Source organism: Crocodylus porosus, unplaced genomic scaffold, assembly GCF_001723895.1.
Source record: "Crocodylus porosus isolate Cpor-Errol unplaced genomic scaffold, CroPor_comp1, whole genome shotgun sequence".
Classification (NCBI taxonomy): Eukaryota; Metazoa; Chordata; order Crocodylia; family Crocodylidae; genus Crocodylus; species Crocodylus porosus.
In genome coordinates this window covers 47,254,268-47,261,449 of record NW_017728951.1, presented here as the reverse complement: position 1 = coordinate 47,261,449, position 7,182 = coordinate 47,254,268, and positions in this window count along the sequence as shown.

Below are 7,182 nucleotides of genomic sequence, written 5' to 3'. Positions count from 1 at the left end.
CTCTTTCCTCCCCATTTTGAAGATGGGAACCACATTGGCCCTCTTCCAGTCCTCTGGCACCACACCAGAGCACCATGAGTGCTCGTAAAGCCGTGCCAGGGGTCCCACAATGACCGCAGCTAAGTCCCTCAATACTCTAGGGTGGAGATCATCCGGACCAGCTGATTTGAATACATCCAGTCCCTCCAGAAGTTCTCTAACTAGTTCCTCACTAACCCTTGGCCTAGGTGCCCCTCCCCTGGGGCCTAAGGGGGGCCCAGGAGGGAGGTGGCTGTTAATCATTATTAAGCTACAGCATTTTTATGATTTTTTTGTTCTGTGATGTACATGTATATACAAGACAGCAATGAAAGACTGTGTCTCAAAATCCAAACCCAGACAAAAAAACAAATCACAAAAAAACCTCATTTGAACTGAGCTTTTGACAAAACTGGTGACATTCCTGGGTTCTATGGTGGAATTTGGAATCACCAGCAGTTTGACAAGCTGTTACCCTGAATTTCTAGCTGTCATTAGGGTGCTGACAGAAGTGACATTTGTCACATGATGGCCCTTTGAAAGTGCTCTACAGCTGTGCCCTGACAGAAGAGCATGGCTGCAGAGTGCTTTAAAAGTGCCCGACTGCATGATAAATTAACCCTCATTTAATGAGGGTTCAGAGGAAGATACTCCAAAGTAGACTGCCTTCATTAACTTCTGCCTGATCAGAGCTGGGCTGATTCAGTCCAGCCCCACTCCCAGTGCTCTCTGCAGGATGGGAGGGGAAAGAAGATGGGGAGAGAGCTCTGGGTTGGAGTTTGCCCAGCCCACAAGTTTCTCTACTCTTCTCCCTCCTTCCATCCTGCAGCCAGCACTGGAACTGGGCGGGGGGAGGTGGGGAACAAGCTAAGGGGGAGAGGCTGTAGACATGCTGCTCCAAAGTGGAGCAAATGGCTGCTGGGTCAGAGGGGTCACTAACTCATAGCACTTCCTGTGACTTAGCAGGGAGTTGCATGTCTGTCAGCGCCCTGTAAGTAGTCAGTTTACAGTCATGCCTTGCCTCTACCACAAAATTTCCTGAACCAAGTGCTCTTTTAAACACATAATTGGTTAACAGAACCCTAAATCAAAATATAATAGAACTAGCTAAAGCTTCTGTACATATGCTAGCCAGCAGCTACATGTTAAATGAGTGCATCTATGCATGCACTTTACTGTGGTGTTGACTAATTAGCTCTGGAGTAAAGTGTCATCATCTACACGTGTGTCCATATTAAGGTGCTGTAAGTTAGCAGACTCTGCTGTAGTAATAGTACTGTTCAGGACAAGTACTATCCTATTGAAGAGTAATTTATGCTGCCGCAATGCACAAGTGAATTTGTGAGTACATGAGTGGAAGCACTGAGTCTAAAGTGCAGCCCCACCCTAACAGTCTCAGGAAGGAGCTGAATGGACAATAGAACCTTGAGATAAGGAAAAAACTGTGTATGGACCTAAGGTCTGTGTATAAGTGAATGGACAATTTGTAGTTTTGTCCGGTCGTGGACAGAGACCCTAAGTCCGATTTGGCTAGACTGCAACATCATCAGGTTGGTGTTAGGCGGGTGTTCACCGGGGTGTAGGGTAGGTGGAGCCCCAGGGTTGGAGACACTACATGGAAGACAGTAAGGCACTGAGGGAAGGAGGAGTAAGATCTTCCTCCCCTTTAACTACTTATTCCAGCAAAGACATAGCAAGAGAGAACTGGTAAGGGTTGCCAGAATCTGGAATGGGCTTCCAAGGGAGGTGGTACTCTCCCCTACCTTGGGGGTCTTTAAGAGGAGGATAGAAATGCACATGGCTGGGGTCATCTGACCCCAGTGGTCTTTCCTGCCCAGGGCAGGGGGTCAGACTCAATGATCTGCTAAGGTCCTTTCCGACCCAAACATCTATGAATATATGAACCTCTGGAACTTTGGGGGTCTATACAGTGTGTCAAGCTGTCATCTCAAAAGGCAGCAGTAGTGCCAAGTCAGACTGAAAAGCCAAGGTGCTTGTCTAAAGAGTGAAATGGTAAATTACACTGGGCCATGAGGGCGCTACAATACAGGGGCTGTGTGCTGGCTAGTCTCACAGTATAGCACCCTTGTGCCCAGCCAGTCCTTCTGCTGTCCTACACCTCCACTTGAAGCCTGGAGCTGACTCCCTGAACCCCCTGCCAGCCTGGGGCTGTTCTGCCTCAACTCAATGTGCTGTGGTCCCAGGCACACTACATCAGAGATTATTTTTTCACCCTAATTGCATATGTAGATGCACCCAATAATTAAAAAAGAGAAGTTTAGAAAAAAAAACTGTACTCTACTCTGTCTCAAATAACTACACATTTCTTTTCAGTTCTGTCATCAGTCTTTTTATACCAGCAGGAGATTTCACCAGAGTTCCTACTGTCAGACACTCCCCTTTTCCTGTAGCTAACTCTAATCAACTGTAAGCAGTTACCTCTTTATTACCTTGCCATATGTCTTTTTTAGAGGCCATTTCTTTCCCTTCAAGAGTTTCCAAATAAGCAAATAGTCAACTATAGCACCCAGTTTCTGTTCTTCTCAGGGCAAGGATTTCATTGCATCTCTACCATAATCAGGAAGAGAAAGGAGAAATGAAACTCTGACACACTAACTTATAGGTATTTGTTATAAATGAGAATGGTAGCAAATACTGAAGAGCTCCAACTCTGAACATCTCCTCATTAAGGGAAAGTTATTTGCATCCTAATAGATTACTGAAATGCAAAGCTCAAAATCAAACACACAAAAAAATTAGTTGTGCCCCATATGAACTGGGACCACTAGATTTGGCAGCCCTCAAGCTACCAGTATACATTTGCCTGTTGTGTTGAATTTGCTATGGAGCATTACTTTCCCACTGACTGTCAGACATATCTTATCAGCTACAGGAGGTCACAAGCACTCTTAGGAAGACGCAGAGCAGGTTTGGATTGGCAGACATTGCAGGGGGACTGAAGTTTGTGTAGACTTTGTAGGACTCAGCAGAATTTGGGCAGAGCTCTACTAGCTAAAATACAAAGCAAAAAGGACCCTAAAAGGGTAAAACCAAGCCAGAACATGGGACTTAAAGACGATTACTGAAAAGCACCTTAGACTGTGAGTATTAGTCTATGTTTTCACAAGGTGTTAGACCAGGACAGTGGGTACTGGCTTTTCAAAAGGCAGAAAAATACTCCTTCATAGGTATATTATTAAAAATAATTGCTTAAACCACTGTACTTTCAACCTCTGTTTCTAACTATTCCTAATAAAATATTCATTGAATCAAATATTCATTTACAGTGTGTCTGGTTTTTTATTGGGACTCAATATGGTGAGCACTTACAGGGCTTGTCTTAGCAGTTCAGGTACTTGCCTCTAATCTGTGATAGACCTGGCACTAATGAGCAACTTATGTTTGTGCTGCACACCAACAGTCAGTAGCCAACTGTCAGGTGGAAACTGTTGGGATGCTGTTAGGATCCAGGTTATGGAAGACTCCCTGTTGCAGATTTGGTTGGTTTCACATGCCGCAGGGACAAGGTATAAGAGGTAGAAATGAACAAGTCTGATAACCAAAGTATTTCTTTGAATCCTAACAGGAATAATATACAGGGGTAGTGCTGGCTCGCCAACTGGATTGTAGAAGAGGCCACCTCACTAGATATTCATGGTCTGCTACTCCGAGGCAGGAAGTATTTGAAGGACAGACATGATACCACTGTGCCAAGTATGACCTTTATTATTCTCTCTACCAAGCCAAGCAGCTATCAGCAACAGGAGACAAGTAAAAGGGGAATTTAGGATTATGCCTTCTGACGTATAGACAGAAGAACATTTTCAAACCACAAAGAAAGAATGGCAGGATTTACTGTGACATGTATAACAATGGGCAACTGGTGCCTCCAGAGTCTAGGGGGACACCAGTGGCTGATTGCCAATGTGGGGGCATTCCCCAGCAGTCAATTGTAGTGCTGATGGAAAAATCAGAAGTGCTGGTGGAAAATCTGAAGTGCCACCAGTGCTTCTTAGTGTCAGTCGGGGTCAGTCTCAGGGGGGCACTGGCTGGCACTTCACTCAGTGCCTCCACTTCATGGCTGGTGAGAGCCAATCTCTGGGGCAGTGGGGGCATGTGTCCCACCATATCCTCCGTACGCATTGCCTATGTGTATTACTATGAGAGGGGTCCAGATGAGTTTCTCTTTATGATAGCTGAAATGTCCATCAGGATTGCTATAAAACTAGAGCCAACCACAGAGGCTGTAGAAGGAAATAAAAGTTGCTGCCAGGACTACAGAACAAGGTTCAGACCTCCTGCCTCCAACTTGTAGGTCCAAATGAAGAAACCGTATCTGCCAATGAGCTCAAGCACAGAACATTATATCACTAGGAGTTAAATGAACATCCATGTACAATTCTGAGAGATTACATGCCATAGGTCTGTACTGCACACAGGAATTTGGGGAAAGAGCCACCAAGGGAAAGTAGAGAAATCTGAGGACTTTTAATTGGGTGGTCCTGGTTTTAAACCAAATGTTAATTATGATTGTGGAAATATGGAACAACTATTGTTATTTTATATACCTTCCATCTAGTCTGTGAATTTCACAGAAACTTCCCTGAAAACTCTATTGGGGCTGATTTCATCTGATGATTTGATATCATCAAAGAGGAGGAATTGGCCATGATAGCTGTAAGGGTGAGGTGTAATAATTATTCACCAACTAAAATGATGTTATGCTATCCCTGGGAAGCAAAATAATTATTCCTGGATTGATTAAAGGAAATGCACAAGAAGGTCCAAAAGACCCTCAAATCCCAGGGAGTATTTGTGGCCTGGGTCATGGACAAAGTCTTAGAGGGTGTGTCCAGGTGATAGTTGACTATGCAACAACAGAAATGCAAGATATGTAGCAGGCCATGGAGTTAGATATCTTCTATCCAGACATAGCTGTATATCAAACAATGGCATAAGAAATATAAATTATTCAGCAATGCACTGGAAAAGGCAGGAGTCTGAGCCATGCAATACTGGAAAGAAACAAATGTAGGAAAAAGGACATTTTGTACAGGTTTTGGGATTAAGGGCAACTGTCACCTAAACAACCTGCAAGGCAGTTTATAACTTACCCAGCAGTTACTTTGGTGTTACACCAAGGACTTACAGCACCCAGATTGAAACTTAAGGTGCTAAAACTTTAAGGCTGGGACAATGGAAGATTCATAGATTTATAGATTCATAGATGTAGGGTTGGAAGGGACCTAAGTAGATCATCAAGTCCGACCCCCTGCCCTGGGCAGGAGAGAATACTGGGCTCATATGACCCCAGCTACGTAATTGTCAAGCCTCCTCTTAAAGACCCCCAAGGTAGAAGCCAGCACCACTTCTCTTGGAAGCTGGTTCCAAATCCTAGCTGCCCTGACTGTGAAATAGTGTCTTCTGATGTCCATCCTGAACCTACTCTCAAACAACTTATGGCCGTTATTCCTTGTTACTCTGGAAGGTGCTTGGGTGAACAGGGCCTCTCCCATTCCCCGCTGGTCCCCCCTGGCAAGTTTGTAGATGGCCACCAGGTCCCCTCTAAGCCTTCTCTTGTGAAGGCTGAACAGGTTCAGGTCCCGTAGCCTCTCCTTATAGGGTCTGCCCTGCTGGCCCTCCTCCGGACCCTCTTGATGCTGGCCACATCTCTCCTAAAGTGTGGTGCCCAGAACTGGATGCAGTACTCCAACTGTGGCCTGACCAGTGTCACATAGAGGGAAAGGATCAACTCCTTGGCCCTGCTTGTGATGCATCCGTGGATGCATGATAGGGGGCAGTTGGCCTTACTGACTGCGTCCTCACATTGGTGGCCCATGTTCATTTTGGAATTGATAATGACTCCAAGTTCTCTTTCTGCCACTGTACTTTCAAGAAGGGAGTTCCCCAGCCTATAGGCATGCTGCTGGTTCTTACTGCCCAAGTGCGGCACCTTGCACTTGTCAGTATTGAATCCCATCCTATTCTCATTCACCCACCCGTGTGGGTCCAGCTGTATCCTGTCCCTTCCTTCTACCATGCCCGCCTTGCCCCAGATCTTGGTGTCATTAGTGAATTTGAACAGGGTGCTTTTCACCCCCTCATCCAAGTCTCTAATAAAGAGATTAAACAGTACAGGCCCGAGAACTCCACTGCTCACATCCCTCCAGGTCAAATATGACCCATCCACCACCACTCTCTGGGTGCGGCCCCTCAGACAATTTGCGACCCATCTGACTGTGTAGGCATCAATGCCACAGTCATCTTATTTTTTAATGAGAATGGGGTGGGAGACAGTATCAAAGGCCTTTCTAAAGTCCAGGAAGACTAAATCCACGACAACACCTACGTCCAATGATTTTGTGATCCCATCATAGAAGGCAATCAGGTTGGTCTGACAGGACCTGCCCCTAATGAAACCATGCTTGTTGCCCCTGAGCATTGTCCCCCCTGCTGGCCCTTCCCAGATGTGCTTCTGGATAATCTTCTCAAAGAGCTTCCCCAGGATCAAAGTAAGACTAACGGGCCTATAGTTGCCTGGGTCCTCCTCTTTTTTTTGAAAATGGGGACCACATTGGCCTTCCTCCAGTCATCTGGCACCCGGCCAGAGTACCATGAGCGCTCGTAAAACCATGCCAGGGGCCCCTTGATAGCCCCTGCCAATTCCCTCAGCACCCTGGGGTGGAGAGCATCTGGACCTGCTGATTTGAACACATCCAGCCCCTTCAGAAGTTCCCTAACTTGGTCCTCCCTGACCCTAGGCCTGGCAGAGTCTCTCCTGAGTCCATCCTGAATCTCAGTTGGGGAGTCCCGGTGCACAAAAAAACAGAGGCAAAGAAATTGTTAAAATGGTCTGCCTTTTCTTCTGGTGCAGCCACCAGATTGCCAAGCATATCCCGCAGGGGCCCCATGTTATGCGGTGCTTTCTTCATACTCCCTATGTATTTAAAAAAAGACTATTTTTTGTCCTTGATCCTTGATGCTAGTCTTAGTTCCATATCTGCCTTAGTTTTCCTAACAGTCCCCCTACAAGCCCAAGCGATGGAGATATTTCATAGATTTCATAGACATTAGGGCTGGACGGGACCTCGGGAGATCATCGAGTCCAGCCCCCTGCCCAAAGGGCAGGAAGTCAGCTGGGGTCATAGGATCCCAGCAAGATAA